Genomic DNA, 23,881 nt, shown 5'->3' on the forward strand with positions numbered 1-23,881 from the left:
ACTGCCTTCGCTGCGTCCCAAAGCGTTTGGATTGTTGTATTTTCATTTTCGTTTGTTTCCATATATTTTTTGATTTCTTCTCTAATTGCCTGGTTGACCCACTCATTCGTTAGTAGGGTGTTCTTTAACCTCCACGCTTTTGGAGGTTTTCCAGACTTTTTCCTGTGGTTGATTTCAAGCTTCATAGCGTTGTGGTCTGAAAGTATGCATGGTATAATTTCAATTCTTGTAAACTTATGAAGGGCTGTTTTGTGACCCAGTATATGATCTATCTTGGAGAATGTTCCATGTGCACTCGAGAAGAAAGTATATTCTGTTGCTTTGGGATGCAGAGTTCTAAATAGATCTGTCAAGTCCATCTGATCCAATGTCTCATTCAGGGCCCTTGTTTCTTTATTGACCGTGTGTCTAGATGATCTATCCATTTCTGTAAGTGGGGTGTTAAAGTCCCCAGCAATTACCACATTCTTATCAATAAGGTTGCTTATGTTTATGAGTAATTGTTTTATATATTTGGGGGCTCCGGTATTCGGCGCATAGACATTTATAATTGTTAGCTCTTCCTGATGGATAGACCCTGTAACTATTATATAATGTCCTTCTTCATCTCTTGTTACAGCCTTTAATTTAAAGTCTAGTTTGTCTGATATAAGTATGGCTACTCCAGCTTTCTTTTGGCTTCCAGTAGCATGATAAATAGTTCTCCATCCCCTCACTCTGAATCTAAAGGTGTCCTCAGGTCTAAAATGAGTCTCTTGTAGACAGCAAATAGATGGGTCTTGTTTTTTTATCCATTCTGATACCCTATGTCTTTTGGTTGGCACATTTAATCCATTTACATTCAGTGTTATTATAGAAAGATACGGGTTTAGAGTCATTGTGATGTCCGTAGGTTTCACGCTTGTAGCGATGTCTCTGGTACTTTGTCTCACAGGATCCCCCTTAGGATCTCTTGTAGGGCTGGTTTAGTGGTGACAAATTCCTTCAGTTTTTGTTTGTTTGGGAAGACCTTTATCTCTCCTTCTATTCTAAATGACAGACTTGCTGGATAAAGGATTCTCGGCTGCATATTTTTTCCGTCTAGCACACTGAAAATCTCGTGCCAATTCTTTCTGGCCTGCCAAGTTTCAAAAGAGAGATCAGTCACGAGTCTTATAGGTCTCCCTTTATATGTGAGGGCACGTTTACCCCTTGCTGCTTTCAGAATTTTCTCTTTATCCTTGTATTTTGCCAGTTTCACTATGATATGTCGTGCAGAAGATCGATTCAAGTTACATCTGAAGGGAGTTCTCTGTGCCTCTTGGATTTCAATGCCTTTTTCCTTCCCCAGTTCAGGGAAGTTCTCAGCTATGATTTCTTCAAGTACCCCTTCAGCACCTTTCCCTCTCTCTTCCTCCTCTGGGATACCAATTATGCGTATATTATTTCTTTTTAGTGTATCACTTAGTTCTCTAATTTTCCCCTCATACTCCTGGATTTTTTTATCTCTCTTTTTCTCAGCTTCCTCTTTTTCCATAACTTTATCTTCTAGTTCACCTATTCTCTCCTCTGCCTCTTCCATCCGAGCCGTGGTGGTTTGCATTTTGTTTTGCATTTCATTTAAAGCGTTTTTCAGCTCCTCGTGACTGTTCCTTAGTCCCTTGATCTCTGTAGCAAGAGATTCTCTGCTGTCCTCTATACTGTTTTCAAGCCCAGCGATTAATTTTATGACTGTTATTCTAAATTCACTTTCTGTTATATTATTTAAATCCTTTTTGATCAGCTCATTAGCTGTTGTTATTTCCTGGAGATTCTTCTGAGGGGAATTCTTCCGCTTGGTCATTTTGGATAGTCCCTGGTGTGGTGAGGACCTGCAGGGCACTTCCCCTGTGCTGTGGTGTATAACTGGAGTTGGTGGGCGGGGCCGCAGTCCGTCCTGATGTCTGCCCCCAGCCCACCGCTGGGGCCACAGTCAGACTGGTGTGTGCCTTCTCTTCCCCTCTCCTAGGGGCGGGATTCACTGTGGGGTGGCGTGGCCCGTCTGGGCTACTTGCACACTGCCAGGCTTGTGATGCTGGGGATCTGGCGTATTAGCTGGGGTGGGAAGGCAAGGTGCACGGCGGCAGGGGGGGCAGGCTTAGCTCGCTTCTCCTTAGGTGATCCACTTCAGAAGGGGCCCTGTGGCAGCTGGAGGGAGTCAGATCCGCTGCCGGAGGTTTGGCTCCGCAGAAGCACAGAGTTGGGTGTTTGCGCGGAGCGAGCAATTTCCCTGGCCGGAACCGGTTCCCTTTGGGATTTTGGCTGGGGGATGGGCGGGGGAGATGGCGCTGGCGAGCGCCTTTGTTCCCCACCAAACTGAGCTCTGTCATCCGGGGGCTCCGCAGCTCACCCTCTCTTTGTCCTCCAGCCTTCCCGCTTTCCGAGGAGAGCTGTTAACTTATGACCTCCCAGACGCTAAGTCGCGCTTGCTGTTGGAACACAGTCCGTCAGGCCCCTCCGCTTTTGCAAGCCGGACTCGGGGGCTCTGCTTGGCCGGCGAGCCGCCCCTCCGCCCCGGCTCCCTCCCGCCAGTCCGTGGAGCGCGCACCGCCTCGCCGCCCTTCCTACCCTCTTCCGTGGGCCTCTCGTCGGCACTTGGGTCTGGTGACTCCGTTCTGCTAATCCTCTGGCGGTTTTCTGGGTTATTTAGGCAGGTGTAGGTGGAATCTAAGTGATCAGCAGGACGCGCGGTGAGCCCAGCGTCCTCCTACGCCGCCATCTTCCCCTCTCCAAGTATTTGTTTCTTAAAAACCGTCTTATTTATTTACAAAAATTGGTAAAAATAGGAGAAGAGGAGGCAAAGTACTAAGCCATCATAACTGTCCCCAGCAGTAGCTGGGTGTGGTTGTTACTCCTAAGTCACCAAATAAAAAATATTTCAACACACACAGTCATATGCGCCATATTTCCCACGTCAATTATAAAGACAATTAGTTCTCTTCACAAAGAAGTCTTTGTTTTGTGTTGATTCTACAATGGGTAACACATATTAGGGGCAGCTCAGAATTTCATTTTTAATTAGGATGAAATGGGTTTCTGGAAAAGAGAGTCTTGAAAAGCTAAGCTTTTGAACTTTCCAGAAGAGTTATAAACAATGAACTATGGTGTCTCATCAGAGGACCCAACCTCTAGGGTAGTAGAGACTTCCAGAGGCATTTTTTTTTTTCAAAATAGCAAGGACTGTGAAAGCAGAATATACTCTCTGAAAAGGTAGAGACGGAGGTCTCTGGGATGGCTGCTCACTTGGGAAAAACCTTCAGCCAAACTTTCTCCCCTGATGAGCACCCACCTCAGGGACATAGCCCTGTGCTACTGCAGCTGAGTAGGGGTTGTGGCTAGAAACATGATATTTCAGTAAAATAGCTTTCTTATCAACAAATACCCTCCAAATCCCAATGCTCATGAGGCAAAGGTACTACATTTCCTCTGAACAAGATAGAAACCCCTGTTCCAAGGATGGAAAATATTCAAGCAAAATTTTCCATGGTTATTTATAACATCAAATGTAAAAAAATTAAAATACTGTTTTGTGTGGCCTAAGTCAGCCTCAATTTTTCTTTCTCTAACATGGCAATTATCATTTCAGAATATTTCTCTGTTAGTTGTATAATCATTAAATAATTAGTGAGGATCTAGCCTTAGAGGAAAAATTCATCTAAATAGATATTTACCCCAAGGACTCAGAAACAATCTAGATGAAGTACAATAACAGAACTCAATCTAGATGAGACAGGAGCCAGAGTACTGGCTGGTTTCAAAGAAAGTATTTGAAATAGTTTGTGATTGTTGGAGAGACTCTGCTGTTTTCCTCATAGCAAGACCACTTGTCAGAGAAGCACATGATAGAGCAACAAAGCTCCCTATTAGGTCAAGTAAGTAGTCATTTCATTACATCCTTTTTAAATGTAACACGCCTCAAGAGTTAGAGCCATCCCAGGATAAGAACTACCATGTGTGTCTGCCCACCAATGCTCCATAGCACCCCACCCCCGTCTCTCATCTTTATTCCACCACTTCTCTAATCTCCTGCCTCTCATTTTGCCTCCATATATTGGGTCTGATTCTCCATTAAGTCCCTTGGATTGATGCTCCAGTCACAGACCATCAGTCGATTTCCAGGATGCCACTTCCTGTTTCAGTGCCCTGGCTTCCCACAGCAGCACACCCAGCCAGGCTGTACCTTCCCAGGTTTAGCCTAACACAAGCCTGACCTGCTGGCCAGGAAAGTAAGAAGGAAGTTTCAAACAAACTCTGGAATTACAGCAGGTCAGATACAGTACAGTGCCTGAGCAATAGACCCATCTCCAACCAGATTTGAGACAAATTATCTGTGACCTTCAGCCTTCAGAGATGTTGACCTTTAAACTGCAGCTCACAAGTGTTAGGTAGTGTCAGTCTTTGTGCAGAGGATACTAAGCAATTTGATGAGGGTCAGGGGCAAGGCTTCAGTCTTTTTGGAGAAGGAACAGTCTAGAAAAACAGCCCTAGATCCAAGGAAGTAAGAGACAAGATGATTACAATAACTAACTGGAGCACTGGTTTTGAGGCTTTGATCCCAATGAGAATTGAGGCACACAGGCCTGAGGTCATTCGGAGCTAGAGTAAGTCAGCAACCATGGTCCATTACTACATTAAGGAGAGAGCAATCCCGTTGCAGTGGAAGTGATAATAGAGACAGGATGAGCTGTTCCCAAGTCTGACTGTGCCAAGATGCTTTCCCTCCAGCCCCACCCTGCTTCCTCCCACTCTTCATTCTGAGGGTAACATCTAGAGGAGAGAAAGATTTACCGAGCACTGCCATCAAACTCCCACCCAAGCGTAGGCTGCCAGCAGGCAGATAGACTTAGCACTGATACAGTTCCCATGAAAATAGAAGCCTCTGTCTGTCTTATTGTTTGGTTTAGTCAGACAGATAGAAATCTCAGATAATGCTGATATGAGTAATGAAGTAATTTATAAACTGTTTGCCAGCAAATTGATCTTCATGTAATCTGCCACATTACATACATAGACATGCTCTAAGTAATCAGCACACAGATAATAAGTGTCATGGGGAAAATTCTTCATCTTATATTATCTTTCTTTTTATTTGGTTTTAAACTCTCCATGATGGTGAGTAACACCTCTGGTTTGCCTGGGACCTTCAACTTTGAGCACTGAAAGCCCCACACTCTGGGAGAACGCCCCAGTCTCATGCAGACTGGGATGGTTGGTCACTCTAGTGGGAATTCAAAAAGCCAGACTGGAGCCTTCCCGTACCACAGATTAAATATGTGGTTTGGGGCATATCAGTTGGCATAGCCTATCCTCAGATATAATGTAAGGCAACATTAAGACACACACAAAGCATTCCCTTAATCTTTTTATTATATCAGAGGTCCTAAACCAAGGATAGGCATCAACACCAAGTAAAACAAACCCTGAATAGTGTCAAGTTTCCCCTCTCCCTTCTGCCCTTTGTTAAGAACCACAGACAGAAGGTTCCAGATACAGTTGAGTATCTTCAAACATTTCAGTATTTATTAGGCAATGTATTCACTTTTAAAAAAATTTTTTTTTCAACGTTTATTTATTTTTTTTGGAACAGAGAGAGACAGAGCATGAACGGGGGAGGGGCAGAGAGAGAGGGAGACACAGAATCGGAAACAGGCTCCAGGCTCTGAGCCATCAGCCCAGAGCCCGACGCGGGGCTCGAACTCACGGACCGCGAGATCGTGACCTGGCTGAAGTCGGACGCTTAACCGACTGCGCCACCCAGGCGCCCCTGTATTCACTTTTAGTATGAATTTAATATGTATTCAAATAATACTCATTTACTTAAAAATATATTTGCCTTCCTGGAGCAAGCATTTCTCTTACTCCAGGCACCGCTAGCCTTTCTGTCTTACTGAAGTGGGGTAAGCAGTAAAAAAGCAAAGGAACACTTAGTAAGTTTACACTTGGTAAGAAACACTTAGCCCAGGAACTCAGGCTCACTAAAAGACTTATATTTATTCATAAAATAATGAAAGATGTCCCTTCCCCATGCCTTATGTGATGGTTAATTTTATGTGTCAATTTGACTGGGCTCAGGGTCCAGATGGCTGGCAAAACAATACTTCTGAGTATGTCTGTGAGAGTATCTCTGAAAGAGATTAGAATTTAAATCAATTGACTGAATAGCAACTGCTCTCACCAATGTGGTGGGCATCATCCAATTGGTTCAGGTCTTGAACAGAAAAAGGTGAAATTCCTTCTCTCCGCTTGGGTTGAGACATCCAATTGTCTACAATAACCTTGGGACCTGGGTGCTTCTGGTTCTCATGTTTTTGATTCAGAATGGGACTTAAACCAGTGCCCCTTCCCCACGTGATGATATCTATTTCCTAATAGTCCCTATTTCCAAATAAGATCACATTCACAGGTACCAGGGGTTAGGAGTTGATTTATCTTTTAGAGGAACACAATACAACCCACAAAAGATACTACCAGAAAAAAAAAAATCCAGTCACAGAGTGAGAACTGGTCTTTTCAACAAAAGTTTACACAAAGTCTCTCCTCTCTCTTTTGCTCCTTTCTCGCTCAGTTCCAGCACTGATAGCAGAGTTCTGTTTATCTTGAAAATACATGTTCCAAAAAATAAGTTGTAGTTGTTGAGAATGACAAAGTTACAGGAACATACAGTTCTGAACATAGCTCTAAAAACTAGCTTAACAGCTGAAAATGTCTGTATTTTCCACTAAAATGTTTTTCAGTTTTTGTAATTTCTGTGATATACTAAAGCAAACTCCTCCTTGCCATCTTATTTACATTGTCATTTTAAAGTATTGTTCTAAAATGTTTTTTTCCACCCCCAAAGGGCTGATTTTAAAAATACAGAAAGGGACTGCTTTTCTGTACTATCCTCCATTTGGATGTGGCTCACATATGAAGACTAGAGAAAAATAAAAATCAACATATGTGATAAAAATCAAAGCAAGGAAAGGCTGTTGAAGGGGGGAAATCTACCTCAGGGGGAAAAATGTGTGTTATTGTGACAGAGTAATTTTTAAGAAAAAAATTATTTATTTGTACTTTCTGTGTCTTTTTCTCTTTTTTCCTTCTCTCCTTCTCCTTCTTCTTCCTCTTCCTCATCCTCCTCCTCTTCTTCTTCTTCTTCATTTTTTTTAATGTTTGTTTAATTTTGAGAGAGAGAAAGAGAGAGCACAAATGGGGTTGGGGCAGAGAGAGAGAGAGCCTGATGCAGGGCTCGAACTCCCCAGCTGCAAGATCATGACCTGAGACGAAGTCGGACACTGAGCCACCCAGGTGCACCCCCACCCACTGCCTTTTTTTTTTTTTTTTGGTGTATTCAACTAGTGAAGATTGTTTAAAGAAAGGGGAAAAGTACCAACTGCCTCTGTTTATACAAAATTATTTTTTCTGCCTAATATCAAAACTGTGTAAATGTGACTATATAATATAAAATGAGGGACTGTATATTTGAACACTAAAAATATTTATTCATATTATAATTAATAACCATTAAAAATGTGTTGCCTAAATGCTCATACATTACAGAAATTCAAAAACAAAAGTTATTATATGTCAAGGTAAATAGTTAAGTAGTTTAACATAAATAGCTTAAATGTCTTTGACATTTTATGATCTGTTACCTCTAAAAAATCATCTTCTACTTACCATGTTGTTAACTCTATTCCAGCCACATTAGTTCCTTGTTATTTCTCTACTATCACAGACATATTTCTGCCTCAGGACATTTGCATTTTCTGTTTCTGCTATCTGAAAAGCTCAGCCCCAGACATCTACTAACGTTAGGATTTTACTCAAAAGTGGCCTCAGTGAGGCGTTTGCTGGCCTACCTAAAATTCCAGCATCCTATATAATACCTTTGTCCTCTTTTTCTTATTTATTTTTTTAGTTTTAGTTAGAAGTAATGGCTGAAATTTTCTTTCCAGATCATTCTGATCATATTTTTCATATATATAACAGCCAGGCTAGCTTCCCTAAAAGTTTTATATATGTGTGTGTGTGTATACACACACACACACACACACACACACACACACACACGGTATATATTATGTTTAGTATATATATTTATTTATATTTTTATATATTTATTTATATTATTATGTTATACATAAGTGGAAAAAAATATGAACTATTTTGTGGGAAACTTGCTTACACTGAGCTTTCCCCCATATCATTAAGTTCCTAAAGATATGACATTATGAAAAGTTATCTTTTCACTTAGGCTACTAGGCAACTCAGTGCCAAAATTGTTCAACTATAATTGAATTCATCTATATGTCCTGAATTTCTTATTAATTTTTCCTAATCTTGATCTCCCATTCAGTCTGTTTCCTTATTCTATTTTTTTTTTCATTTTTATTTTAGAGAGAGAAAGAGAGCATGATCAAGTGAGAGGGGCAAAAGGAGAAAGAGAAAATCTCAAGCAGGCTCTACCCTCAGCACAGAGCCCAACCCTGTGCTCCAACAACTCCAGGATCATGACCCGAGCCAAAAGCAAGTCGGTCACTCAACCAACTGGGCCACCCAGGCAGTCCCCTTTATTCTATCTTTGCCTTTTAATCCTATATTACACTATGTATTTTATGTGTTTCCTTAAGTTGTTTCAAATCATTGTGGAGTGTGCTTTGTGTAAGTAAATACCAAATAAGTAAATAACAGATAAAATACTAAGACCTTATATGGAGAGAAGATGAAATAATTCTTAGGTTTTATTCCTTCCAAATAGCATGAGAAAAAGATGGTCTTTGGTAGCTATTGTGGCTTCTTCTCCCCAACAACTCTCCTGCTCCAAAGAGTGTATATAACACGGTGGACCTAGCCTTCACCACGAAAAATAAGAGGGCAGTATGAGTTAGGGGCTTCCATTTGCTTCATTGTTTTTTTCTTTTGAACAGTTAAGGAAAGATACTTCAGGACTAGAATACATACAGTCTAGAACATAGCATATTCCAAACACTTGAAAAATATTTGCTTGGTCAGTAAGTCCATTAATGATTGAATTAATTAGCTGCTAGATGAATATTGTCCTCCTTGATGAACATGTCACTTCCTTTAGGGTAAATTATAATAATTGGTGACAATTCTTTCTTCTTTCTCTGTCATTTCAAGGGTTTGGTGGGCAAATTTTGATAAAGTTATCAAACTTCAAAAACATTTTTATACATATATATGCATTATATTATACATATATTTAAACAATTAATATACATATTAACTCGATTACACTGTGTGTGTGTGTGTGTGTGTGTGTGTGTGTGTGTGTGTGATGAAGCCAGGTTTGCTGCCAAGGGGTTGGAGTCAGGGACAATCTTCAATGACATTAATGTGTGTGTGTGTGTGTGTGTGTGTGTGTGTGTGTGTGTGTGAGATGAAGCCAGGTTTGCTGCCAAGGGGTTGGAGTCAGGGACAATCTTCAATGACATTAATGTGTGTGTGTGTGTGTGTGTGTGTGTGTGTGTGTGTGTGTGATGAAGCCAGGTTTGCTGCCAAGGGGTTGGAGTCAGGGACAATCTTCAATGACATTAATGTGTGTGTGTGTGTGTGTGTGTGTGTGTGTGTGTGTGTGATGAAGCCAGGTTTGCTGCCAAGGGGTTGGAGTCAGGGATAATCTTCAATGACATTAATGCATGGAAAGACCAGACAAACCATGAGGAAAAGACTCTGGAATCTATGAGAATCTACGAGGTTGCTCTCCTCTAAAGAGTTGAGCCCTCTTTCTGCATGCTTGTCCCTAAGAACTGAAAACAAAGTGCCCCAAACAACAGAGCCCACTGAGACAGGTCCCTTCATGTCTATCTCTTGGCAGCTGCACCAAGCCCTGAAGGTCTGCATGCTGGGCTCTGTCACAGCTTCCTAAGACCCACTAGGGAAGGAGTGCATGAAGGTAAATTCAGGTAGCAGCCACTCCCTCCACAAATAAGAATTCATGGTGGAGGTCTTTGACTGCTTCCTGGAACTTTCCTACAATTTAAAATCCTGAGCCTGATCCAATTTGTAAAACACGCAGGAACACACAGTTTCTAAGAGCTCTTCAGCTCTGGGGGGGAGCGGGCAGGTCCATATAGAAGAATCAAAGGTATCAAGTCCAATGGCACAAAGAGCAGCCAAGCCTGTAGAATGATGCTGTGAGCCCAGCAGTCCTGAGCCAAGACCCTGTTGACCAGCCTGTCTCTCACATAAACCCAGGCATCCCTCTCAGCTGGTGTTACTTCAGATTCCAAGGTTAAAAGAGACTTTAGCAGTCAGCAGTCTGGTCTTGGCATAAATCCATGATATAGAATTCCTGCCAGATGGTCATCTAGTCTCTACTCACTTGCTGTGAAGAAGCACAGCATTCCTATCAAGGGAGTCAATATATAAGCCCTTCCATATGCTAAGTCAGGCTCTATGCTTCCTGTATTTCCTCCTACTGGTTCTGGTTTGTCTTTAGTATGGCCACACTCTTCTTTCCTCAGACAGCCCTGTGCAGATGTGAAGACACTAAGTCAACACCCCCTAAGTCTCATGGGCCTGGTTCCTGGATTTGAAGATTGTCTAGACTGTAACAGTGTTATTCAGTGCATAGCTAAGTTGTAAGCATATGCTCATGTTCACAGTAGTGAATCCACCATTTGGAAAATTTATTACCAGGGACCTTACTTCACTGTCCTTCTGGAGTCTGGAATTCTTTGGAAATGAAATTTGGTATCTTCAAAAAAAATAAAAATAAAAATGAAAACACAAATAAGGAAAAGGGGATAAGAAGTATTGTGTTGGGTGGGGTGATGGAATTTTAGACAGGCCAGGGAAAGCCTCATCTAATGAGACAGACTCATCTCATAGTATGAGGGAGGAGAGAAACAGATGAGTCAACAATGACACCAAGATCTTGACTGAGCAGCTAGAAGAATGAAGAAGACACTGACTAAATGAGGAAGTTTCAGGAGCAACAAGTTTGCAGGAAAATGCCAGGAGCCCTACTTTGGACATCATAAGTTCAAGGTACCTATTAGACATCCCAGTGAAGCTGCTAGGTAGGCAGCTGGATAGAGGGATTCCCAGTTGCAGGGGGAAAAATTCTTACCTGGAGATATAAATTGGGGTGTCGGTAAGTGTACAGACAGTATTTAAAGCCATTGGTCTGGATGAAATTTCCACCAGGAAGACAATATATTGAAAAGAAAAGAGGACTCTCCTTTGAGTCACCTCCAACATTTAAAGATTGAGAAGATAAGAAGGAACAGCAAAGGGACTAAGAAAGAGAAACAGTAAGGGAGAAAAAGCTGACGAGGGTGGCTTCGTGGTGGTGAAATGAAATGTTTCAAGGAGAAAGTGGTAAGTTGCCAAATAGTACTATCTGTCAAATAAGATAAAGACGAAGAGACGGAATGACCATGGGGTTTCAGCCAGAGGTTACTGGTGATCACGACACGAACACTCTTTTACTTATATTAGAACTTTGTTTTCAACTTCATTCGTTGTCTTTCAAAGGCACTGAAATAACGATCTGTTTTGAGCTTCCCACAGTGATGTCAGGTAGCAGTATTGTGACCCCATATTGACAAGCGGGCTCAAGATCACACAGTTCTGAAAAGGCTAAACCAGATTCACAACTCCCTGAGTCACAAGGGTCTTTCCACTTCCCCCGCCTGGCAGTCTGTGGACATGAAATAATAGAGGGCATTTTCCAAGTTGTCCTCTGTCCTTTGAAAACTATCTCCCAAGAATAAATTTATTTAAGCCTCTCTACATTACTAACTTGGCTTATAACACCCATGGAATAACAAATGCCATTAATTTGCTGTCCACTTAGCACTGTGATGTGCCCTTTTTACCTCTGCCTACCCCTTCCCAACTGTGAGGGTTGTCTCCAGTATGGACTGTCTGGGTTGTTTAACGAGACCATGTTGGAATCATACAGTCATATTCTTATTTAATCTGCATTCCTGTTCACCACTTCCCCTTTGCAGACAGCTTTTATGCCGACTTTCTTTTGTCTGTCTCTTAAGGAAGGTGTTGGGATGCTGTGGTGGAGAAAAATTCTTAAAAAGGAAAGTGTTTTCCTAAGTTCCAAAATGCTTGCTTCTTTCGATGGTTGTCACACTCAGACAGCTACAGTGCTCTCTTCTGGTGGAGATGCATAATTATTTCGTACATGCTTCGGATGATAATCTCTGTGCTTATTTTCTCATGACGCAAGATGATTTGGGATGTCTTACATTAGAACTCCAATATGAGAAAATTTTAAATAATCTTGATTATTCTGTTCTAAATGCATTAAAGAATTATTGCAATATATGGGCCATCTAAAGAAAAAGGTTTGCAAGTAAAAAATAATCCTACTTCAAATTTAATTTTCTCCCCCCCTGCCCTCCATTGATCTCCACCCTTGGAAGTGTTCATCAAAACCTTTTCAATTGAAAAGGTGAGAAACAAATCCAAACTTACTAAAGCAAAAAAAAGATAATTTTTTGGCTCCTTTGATGAAAAATCCAGGGCATACAGGGTTTAGCTCTGGGCATGCTGGGTTTAGGGGCTCAAATAAAGTCATTGAAACCCATACCTTGGCTCTGCTCTCCTCCACAGATTTCATGGTCAGTCTAATCAGAAAGGCAAGTCTCTTTTGGGCTACAGCATCTCATATGCCTGCAGCTTTGGCTGAAAGACCAAATCGGGTGCCTGAAGCAAACACTGTGGCCAGAGGGACTATATATGTGATGTTCTTAGGTCGGGAAGCATTACATGTGGTAATAGTAGGTACAGGTCATCTCCTCAAGAGCAATAATAGTAACTACAGCTGTAAACCAGAACAAGAGTAGAGTTTTGTTACTAAAAAAAAAGAGAAAGAGAGGAAAGGGGGAAAATAGGAGTCAACTCCATTTGGGCACCAAATCTAAAGAAATCTTTCTACTGTGAGTGGAGTATTTTGTAAAGGATAGCATGTTTAGCTAACTGATGGGAAAGGGTAGTAGGAGTTAGCATTACTGAGCATCTTATTTAATTTTTTACATCTCTGTGTCATAGCTGATGCTGTCCTTATTCTACAGATGAGAAAACTGAGGTATGGAGATGTGCAGTAACTTGCCAACAGCCTTGTAACTATTTGGAGACAAAGCCAGCATGGAACCAGAGCTTCAAGCTCGGAAGTCTATGTTACCCCTCACCACGAGGCCCTGCACCCCTGCCACTGAGAGAAGGTAAATGAATGAGAGTTACATTAGATGCAGTTGACACTGAATGCCAACCGTGCAGGCAAGGTAGAAAGCCATCTGTGTGAAGGGGCCAGCTGTATTGTCCTTGATGTTTGTCACACTCTAAACCATGCCTGTTGCCAGAAGCCTGGTCCACAAAATTAAAATTAAAAAAATTTCCTAACACTGAATTGAAGGAAGCCCCTTTTATAATCCAGGGAGTCCACAAAAATGGTATTATTTTAGGATATTTTTGTATGACACAATTTCCCTTTAATGTAAAAAAAAAAAAAGGTCTGTCCATATCTATTCATGTTAGAATCATGTATGTAAAGGAAATAAAGTAGAAATTTTCCAGTTTGAAATTGGAAGAATAATCATGCTGTCTTCTGTCCTTGGCCAGCGTCCTGAAAGCCTTTTCAAGAAGAGTGAACACAGAGGTGCCTGGGTGGCTCAGTCGGTTAAGCATCCAGCTTTTGATTTCAGCTCAGGTCATGATCTCATGGTTTGTGAGATTAAGCCCCACATTGGGCTCTGTGCTGGCATCGCGGAGCCTGCTTGGGACTCTCTCTCTTTTTCCTTCTCTCTCTGCCCCTCTCCCACTCATGCTGTCTCTGTCTCTCTGGAAATAAATAAACTTTAAAAAAAATGTTTTTAATAAAAAAAAAAGAAGAGTGAATGCAGATGTGCATGTAACACTAAATGTTGTTGTTACTTGTTGGGATGAGCACTGGGTGTTGTATGTAAGTCAATTTGACAATAAATTATGTTAAAAAAAAAAGATGCAGACCGTTCTTTGCTTCTCAGCTTAAGTGCTCTGAAAATATGCAGCCTCCCTTGGTATTTAGAACTCTCTCTTGGCATTAAATAATTTCCTTGGGAACTGGGGCTAAAAAGAACATCTTAGAGTTCATTAAGTATCATGCCACTTAAACAAGATTTTTAATTTCTCTTGTTCTTCCTTTTGTTAGATAATCAATAACTGCCAACACGTATTTCTTAATGATGTAACTCCCAGAACAAGCCTGGAAAATGATGTCTGATGAACTCACAGAGGTTCCTCCTTATATAGGATGCAAGTCTATGCTTTAAAAGGGATGCTTTTCTGCTTGGATAAACAGAAAAGAAAGCTAAATGTTTCCAAAGTAACTCAGCCTTTTAGCCACAAAGGAAAATCCTGTGCCGAGATTCCAGAATTTCTCTTTGTCTTGGTAATTTTCCAGCACATGTTTTTACTCTTCCAAATGCCACATCAGAATCACAGATGGCAGCATGACTCGAGCAGGTTTGAGCTTCTCTGTTCTTTAATCCAAATCCTAAATTAGACAGAAGTTGATATTAACCTCTCAGCCTCCCGCACCTTTGTCTTTCCCTTCTTGTTCCCGGTTGTTTTCATCTCATTGAGCTTTCAATTGTTTGACCCCATTAGTATTTTTTGCCAGCACAATTAAAGCACCAAAGAGTCTTAGTAATGTCAATACCACTTCCTAGCAGCTCAAGCATTTCGTTTCTTGTTTCAATTTGTACTCCCAAATCTAAACTAATTGAGGTTATCAGAAGAATGCTGGGTGGCTGGCTTTGCCCAGCTTTAAAGGTAGATGTAATGTTGATAGTACATTTGAGTTTGGGCTTTAAAAATTATAATATCACACTTTAGGCTGTTTCTATATAGCACAAAATATTCCTCTAACATCCCAACATTTGGCTTAGGATGTTTTCAATTTTTCACATTTTATCCAGATGCTGTATATGGTTTAGATGGGACCTTAACTCTTAAAACTACAAATTGCATATATGTTTCATGTACTAAGATTTAAAGACATTAATGTCCCAAATTTCAACAAACTACCCAAAGATATGAATCTCATGCATGATACTAAACTGTTAACTTCTTTTTAGAATTCAGTAATTTTTTACTGAATGTCTACTATGTGTAAGACTTTGGTCTGGGAAGACTTTGAGAAATACAATAAGTAAGAAGAGATCTGCTCTCAAGTTAATGTCTGTAACACTGTTTAACAGGTTAACCCAAACATATGAGAACATATTACTTTGCTGTAAAAAGATTTCTGCTTATAGATGCCAGTGATTCTGTTTGTGTTTTGTTACCAATTTCCATGCATTCGTGTGCTGTAGCATGCAATTCTGGGCTAGCTTTAATGAATTCATTAATTCAACAAATATATAAGCACCAACTATGTTCTAGACATCCTACATGGCACTGAGGATAAAAAGAAAGTTATCTCCTGACTCAAGGGGAACATCTAGTCCAATAGATTTGGCTATCCAAATGGAACCCTAAGTATAATGCAGTATGGAATGGGCCATGGAGGCATGCCCAGGGTGTTCTGGGAGCACTGAATAGAGGCCACTATGCTTACATTTTTTTTTTTTTAATAAAATTTTAATGCTTATTTATTTTTTTTTTTTTATGAAATTTATTGACAAATTGGTTTCCATACAACACCCAGTGCTCATCCCAAAAGGTGCCCTCCTCAATACCCATCACCCACCCTCCCCTCCCTCCCACCCCCCATCAACCCTCAGTTTGTTCTCAGTTTTTAACAGTCTCTTATGCTTTGGCTCTCTCCCACTCTAACCTCTTTTTTTTTTTTTTTTTTTCCTTCCCCTCCCCCATGGGTTCCTGTTAAGTTTCTCAGGATCCACATAAGAGTGAAACCATATGGTATCTGTCTTTCTCTGTATGGCTTATTTCACTTAGCATTACACTCTCCAGTTCCATCCACGTTGCTACAAAGGGCCATATTTCATTTTTTCTCATTGCCACATAGTATTCCATTGTGTATATAAACCACAATTTCTTTATCCATTCATCAGTTGATGGACATTTAGGCTCTTTCCATAATTTGGCTATTGCTGAGAGTGCTGCTATGAACATTGGGGTACAAGTGCCCCTATGCTTACATTTTTAAGTTCCTCTCTGCCTAGTTTCCAAATTTCAAACCTTCTCCTTGCTAGCCCTTCTTACTCTAACTCACCTCTCCCAGTACTCTAAAAACAGAGACCACTGGGAGAAACACATAATGAGATAGACTTTAAATCTGGCTCCATCGCTGATGAGCTATGTATCTTTGTACAAATTGTTTTAACTTCTCTGAGTCTGAATTTCTCCCTCTCTAACATAGAGATGTTAATGCTTCTGCATAGATTTGATGTCAGCGTGAAGGAGGTAACTTGTACGCGGCATCTAGCAGAGAAGCTACATATAATAAATGTGAGTACTCTCTCCCAACAGCCACACCTTCAGTGACCTTATTGGCCATATCTTTTTAATTTTTTTTAATGTTTATTTATTAGTGAGAGACAGAGAGAGACAGAGCATAAGCATGGGAGGGGTAGAGAGAAGGCGAGACACAGAATCTGAAGCAGGCTCCAGGCTCTGAGTTGTCAGCACAAAGCCTGATGCAGGGCTGGAACTCACAAACTGCAAGATAATGACCTGAGCGGAAGTCAGATGCTCAACTGACTGAGCAACCGAGGCGCCCCACTTATTGGCCATATTTCATGTCTGGCCTTGTTAACCAGTCTGACTTATAATGTCCACAGCCAATGTTTATTGAGTCACAATGAGCCAGTTGTCTCAGTTCATCCTCACAACCACCCATTGAGTAGATACAGTCCAGCCAAGTGTTCTTACCTTCTCGTTCCCACCAAAGTCAGCACACTGTTCTTCCCATACATTCCTACTACTATCTACGAGTGGTCTATGCTCCCAGCCACCTCCTAGCTTTGTAGGCTCTTTCATATTTGCAGTCTTACAGATCCACACTACCTTCTTGGACTGCCCCTTCCTATGCATTACCCCCTATTTAAGGCCTTTTGCTGTACAAGTGTTCAAAGAATTCCCAGGCACCAGGCCACAAGGAAGACCATATTGCTGGAACAATAGGATTCCTTCTTCATAGTCTTTTCCTATTTCCTTCTCAACACCCCCACCACCACCACCACCACCACCAGGACCACCTCTGGTCCTGGCCAAATGCCTCCCAATTGTTGTAACCAGCCTTGTGATCAATTTCTGCCAAAGTGATTCTGGCTGGGATAAGCACATAGAAACCCTTTAAGGCTTTCCTGTCTGCTAGTTGCAACGTAGACTTATTTAGAAAGAAGAAAACTTGCCATTTAACTATAGCAAAAGGTAGAGTCTGTTTAATGTTACTAAGAAAAGCACAAGATGCTTTGGGAAACAGATGCCACAGAACCTCGAGGAACTCACCTGGCTCCTCACTATGTCTTTCATAAACCACATGAAGAGAAATTTAAGCCAGGAGGCCTTGATAATCCCAATAATCTCTTACTGGTTATCTCACTATTTTGCTTCCTGAAGCATCTATTCTGTTTCCATTTCCCTTTTCTTTAAGGAAAAGCTTTTTTTATGTGAACAAGCAATCTCTACCGTGATCCCCCACCAAAGGAAAGCAAGGATGGGCTAGAAACTACCTGTATTCTTCAATCTGTGGCAAGCTTTTTGATAAAATTGATGCCAGAAGCCAAACATCTCAGTTTGATAATGATAGCTCTTAATCACTAACATTACAATTTCAAGTTGTAAAGACCCTTCCGACCAACAACCACACATTTTCCATTCAGTTCATGGTTCCTTGGAGGTGAGGCACTTGGAGGGTCACCACTTGAGGTGTGCAGACTAAGCTATCTTCCTAGTGGCTTGATGGCATATCTGCTGTTTATGTTAATTACTGACATTGCCTGAAAATCTGAAATTAAAGAAATCAGTATCTCATGCATTTCAAGGGGTGGTGTTAGCCACTTCAGAATATTTCTTCCACCAGCTTCTTGTCATCTGAAAATCTGAGGAAATTTTCTTTGGCCTACAATCTATCTTCGGTCAGTCTTTTGGTCAAGGTTGCTAACTTTTTCAGTAATTGCTCAACCATTTTAATTCTTTTTTAAATATTTTTAACATATCTAACAACATAAAATCATTTATTTGTAACTTATTATTATCATAGCACTCATTACAATCACTTTTAGTCTAATAATAAATTACTATTGCATTCAGTAATGTGGTTGTTATAACATGTATATAAAAGCTTAGATATCTTAGATGTCTCCAAAGCCAATCAAACTCATTTTCTCAAACCCAAATCTAAAATGTATTCTTCAACCAGTGTTTGTTAACTCCATAATTTCCCCTCCTCTGTTTTGTTACTCAAGCTGGAAATGTAGGAACTTTTCTCACTCTGTAACCCTCTACCTCAGGCCCCTACCTCAATATTAGTCATTAGGATCTATTGATTCAATCTCCCAAATCTCCCAAAAATCTCTTTATTTTTAACTTCTCACCATCATTCCTGCTGCCATCTAGGCCAACCAACTATAATCATGAGGCCTACTCATTGGTCTTCTAAATCCTTTTTGTCACTTTAATTTATTTTCCAATCTGCAGCCAAAGTTAATCTTAGAAAAATCTCAAATCTTTTATTTCACTCCCTTACTTAAAATCTTCAGTGGCTTTCCATATCTATTATCTGTGTTTAATACTAGTAGGCCCCAAACAACCTGAAGCCTGTCCCCTTTTTGTTCTTTGCTTCTGACCTTTCTCAGCCTTGTGCTCATTTCTTGGCCACATTGGTTGGTCCAAGCTCTTTTCCACATCAAGATATTTTCAAATATTTTTCACTTCCTGGAACATTCTCCAACATTCTCTTATGTCCCCTTAACCAAGCTAACTCTTATTTGTCTGCAGGATAAATAAAACAGCTAAAATGTTCATTCAAGGTGGGGGGGGGGGGGCCTGGGTGGCTCAGTTGGTTAAGCGTCTGACTTTGCCCCAGGTCAAGATCTCATGGTTTGTGTGTTTGAGCCCCCTGTTTGGCTCTGTGCTCAAAGCTCAGTGCCTGGAGCCTGCTTCAGATTCTGTGTCTCCCTCTCTTTCTCTGCCTCTCCCCCACTCGTGCTCTACCTCTCTGTCTCTCAAAAATAAATGAATGTTTAAAAAAAATTTTTAATGTTCACTCATAGAATATTTACTTCCTTCATCCATCCTATTCCACAGACACACTCCCAACTAAGCTTCCAGTTCTGTTTCTACAGTACCCTGCATTTTTCCCTCATAGATCAGTCGAGTCACAATAGTAATCACTTGTTTACACTTGTGTTCTTTGTGGAGTGGTAGCAGGTAGAGACCTTAATCCACAAATCCAGATGTGCAAGCAATAAAGCATTGCTTTGTTTTCTTTAAATTAACTTAAATCCAACACTGCTTAAACAACTTGATTCCAAATCCCACCAATCTGCAGAGCTTTTAATCCCAATAATTATTACAAGTATCTGTCCTCTTTTCCTTAGTGTCCTATAAAAATCCAGGTGAGGCATCTTATTCTGTCCCAAAGCATTGCAGAGGCCTGTCTTGTTTTTGGTATGCACTGAATACCGTACCGCTTTTTTGCCCTTTTGACATTGTCGCACACGGGCTCTACCTGCTTTGTACCTCTCTTGAGAGCCAGGAATCTTTACGGAGGAGAGTGAAAAGTCCATGTCTAGGACTTGAGTCTCTGGATACACTTTGAGTCCTGCCATTGCCCAAGGGTGCTGCCAAGGAAAAGGGTTAGGGTCATTCAACTGGCAAACCCAACAGCCCTGCTCCCACCCTAGTCTGGGAAATCAGCATTCTTTCTCAGTGACCCTGACAGTGTTCTGCTCTCCCCATTTCTCCACTCTCTATGAACACAGTCTTTCAGAAAGAGGGTAGCTTTCAAAGAATTTCTACTTTCTGCTCTCAAAAAGAAAGCTTGTAGCAAGAAACAAAATCATCTGCTGACAATAAGGAAATGACCAATGGAGAAGGAAAGAACATACAAAATAATGTGTATAGACAATTCATTAGGGCAACTCTTGCCCATAAAGCATGTTCAACACATATTTATTGAAAGAATGGATGGATTTGAATTAACACATAACCCTATCATATGTTTCATATGTGTCCAAGTGTGTTGACAGACATGCCTACATGTACCGAGGGAGAGAAATGTGAGGTGATTTTTATGGACAGTAAGGAGGCAGCCTTTCTGTTCCCTGTGTTACCCATCATAGCACCACATCCAGCGCCATGGCCAGCTATGCACTTGCAGACACAACCACAGTCATTGTGGGAAATAAAATAAGAGGAAAATTAATAGGTATCATAGGAGAGTTCTCCATAATACATGAAGCCTAGGATGTGTTTTCCATAGGCTAATAGCAGTCTGCCTTCCCCTACAAGGTAGACAAGGAGTGTGAATGATTGGAAGATAGAACTGGTTGTAAGACATCTTTACCATGTGTGAAGCCGAATTGAGTATTTGGGGTATAATCAGAGTTTAAATCAAGTAGGATCTAACAAATCATGTACTATGGTACTTAGATAACCTTCCTCTCAAATACACAGAATATTTCTACTTCCCTCTGCCATAATTGAGATAAGTTCAGAAAGATTTATTACCCTTCTTTATAAACGCCAGACATGGGGGGCGAGGGAGAGATAGAAGCTGATTCTGACGTAGTTCCTCAACAGGATTTCTTATTTTTGCAGAAGACACCCAGCAATTGGGCTATGCTGGCAGAAATTTGTTTCAACTCTCTAAAGCACCACATTGTCTAATATGTGGTTGATGCTTAAGAATATCAAATAAAGAACAATCATTTTCTGGGAATTCAGCTCTCTCCCAGCTATGAACAGTTGGATTTTGCAAAATGTGTTTGTTTCTCTAGCACTAAAGCCGATCTGGACTTTGGCAAGGCACCTATCCTATAGGACTGGTTCTTTTAAGAACAAGCCCCAAGCTCCCAGAAGCACATTTGCTCAAATGTGAGTGGGCTGCAATTCAAGTAATTTGCTCCCTAGCGCCTTGTGACAATCTTGTTTCTGTTTCTGTGTTCTTTCTCCAGCTCCCCTCCTGCTTTGCCCCTAAAGACTGATGCACCATTTCATCTGCTTTTTCAAAAATCTAGTTTCCTTTTCATGTCCCACTTCTGGGCTCACATACTGTCTCCTAAGCCCACTATTTCCATGGACTGATAATCTTCTATAGAGTCCCCCATCTTGCAAAAGATTCATATTTGGACCTCCAAGATATCTATGCCCATTTATAGCCCCACTCGATGAGCCCCAGACCCAAACCTAAATTAGGATCCTAATTAGGTTAGGTTACATAATCCTGTCTCGGAATCAAAATCTTATCTTCAGGTTCCATGGTGTAGTGGTTAGCACATCTGCCTTATACCCAGAAGATTCTGGGTTCAATTGCCAGTGGAACCACAAAGTTGCTTTAGTTTCCATTCAAAAGAAATTTGGTGAACCCTGTCTCAGAATCTGAACCTTTATCAAAGAATTTTAATACTGGATTTCTAGTTTTAAAAGAATCTCAGGATAACAAGGTACAGGGCTAGCCTGATATAGATACCCTGGCTATCAGTCATATCCAATTTATTTCAATCACTGGCAAAGCCAACTTCTTAAACCAAGATATTCAGCTTTCTTTAAGCAGATTCCATTATTTAATATTTAAGCTAGTGCAGAATCATTTTTTGTGTGTGTGGCACACACTCTGAACACCAGGCAGAAAAAATTACTGTTATCCTTTTATTCTGAGAATATAGGACACATTTTTCCACAGGATGATTTAGGTGTTAAGAAAAATATATGCATCCGGACACATTAGATTTAGTGACACAGTTGACAAGTAAAGGCACATCTCCATCCTCTGCACCATAAGTTCTTCCTCAACATAATTATGACAAGGAAATGCCCAACTCACACTTACCAGGTGAATAACACATTGCATAAGTCATATGATGAATGAGGATAAAATCAAGTCACAGAGCATTACTGGAGAGAAAAATAACATCAAAGTAGAATCCAACCATAAAATTACAGCCAAGGATGCTGTCACAAGTTAGCATGGCTAATGGAAATAGCAAGTCTAACAATTGTTGCTCATGGACCCAACCATCCTTCTTCCACCCCACCCAGACCATCTAATCCACCCTTACCTTCAGCCCTGTTACATCATCAGAAACCAATCCTAGCCTTAGGAATGGGTTTTAAGAAATTATAAACTAATATGTGGATGTGATACTCATACAAACGCTGACCTTGCTTCCTAGAACACAATCCACAATCGCATCTGGGTAGTTTTTTTCTGCTCACTCAAATTTTACAAAAATATGGCTTTTGAAACCAAATGGGTATAAATTCTAATCTTATTTCCATTAAGGAAGCTTTACTTCTGATCCATTGCCTATGAAATAAAGATAAAATATTTATTTGCAGAGTTTTATAAGCATTCAGTAGGATAATGTGCCTAACAGAGTCAAGTACATGGTATATGCTTAACTTGTTGCTTTTTAAAATTCTCATAACTACCATTCTTTAGGTTTCCATTAGTTTAGTTTGATACCTTGTTTGTTACAATTTTTAATATCTCATCTCAAAAATTGCAACACTCTAATTAGGCATTTATTCCTCTAGGCCTTCACTGTGCAAATAAAGTATCATTAGTCACATGTGGTATTTAAATATAAATTTTAATTACTAGTTTTAAATAAAATTAAATATTCAATTCCTCAGTTGCACTAACCACATTTCAATTGCACAATGGCCACATATCGCTAGTGGCTACTGTACTGAACAATACAAATAGCATTGCCATTATGGCAAAAAGTTCTATGGGACAGCACTGACACAGATAATATCTAAGCACCTTACAATGTATTCCATTGATTAGCTCTGAAGCATTTCATAACCTTTTCCTCAACATGTCAACAGATGACAAGTGCCCCAGAGACCATCTGCTTCTGTAACACAAGTTTTTAAACTTGAAACTTTTTCACACTGTGGTCACTCATTCTTTCTATTAGTTTCTCTTAAAAAGCCTGCTTTCCTAGGGGCACTGGGTGGCTCAGTCAGTTAAGCATCAGACTTCAACTCAGGTCATGATCTCATAGTTTGTGAGTTCAAGCCCCACATTGAACTCTGCGCTGACAGCTCAGAGCCTGGAACCTGGAGCCTGCTTTGGATTTTCTCTCTCTCTCTCTCTGCCCCTCCCCGGCTCATACTCTGTCTCTATCAAAAATAAACATTTTTTTAAAAAAGCCCTTTTTCTCCTCTAAACTTCCTCCTAACCAAGGCATCTGTTCACATACAAATTATCTTGTTTCCATTGTCATTAAACATCACATCCTTTTTTTAAATGCTTATTATTTATTTTTGAGAGAGAGAGAGCGAGGAGGGGAGGGGCAGAGAGAGAGGGGGACAGAAGATCTGAAGTAGGCTCTGTGCTGACAGCAGAGAACCCAATGCAGGGCTTGAACTCATTAACTGTGAGATCATGACCTGAGCCAAAGTCAGAGGCCTAACTGACTAAGCCACCCAGTGGCTTAATGTGCCCCATTAAACATCACATTCTTGGGTACCTAGGTGGCTCCGTTGGTTAAGCACCTAACTTCGGCTTGGATCATAATCTCACGGTTTGTGGGTTCAAGCCCTGGGATGGGTTCTGTGCTGACAGCTCAGAGCCTGAAACCTGCTTCAGATTCTATGTCTCCCTCTCTCTCTGCCCCTCCCTTGCTCGGGCTCTGTTTCTCAAAAATGAATAAATGTTCAAAAAAATTGTTTTTAATTTTTAAAAAATCACATTTTTAAATTCAACTCTGAGTTC

The 23,881-nt window shown here is 40.6% G+C and overlaps 1 non-coding gene across 1 annotated transcript; it reads left to right on the top strand.

The window, feature by feature from the left end:
- The first annotated feature begins 21,407 nt into the window (after positions 1–21,407).
- TRNAI-UAU lies at positions 21,408–21,480 on the top strand. Its single transcript has one exon. It is a non-coding gene; the product is annotated as a tRNA-Ile (tRNA).
- Positions 21,481–23,881: the final 2,401 nt, after the last annotated feature.

Source organism: Lynx canadensis, chromosome C1 (assembly GCF_007474595.2).
Source record: "Lynx canadensis isolate LIC74 chromosome C1, mLynCan4.pri.v2, whole genome shotgun sequence".
Taxonomy (NCBI): Eukaryota; Metazoa; Chordata; class Mammalia; order Carnivora; family Felidae; genus Lynx; species Lynx canadensis.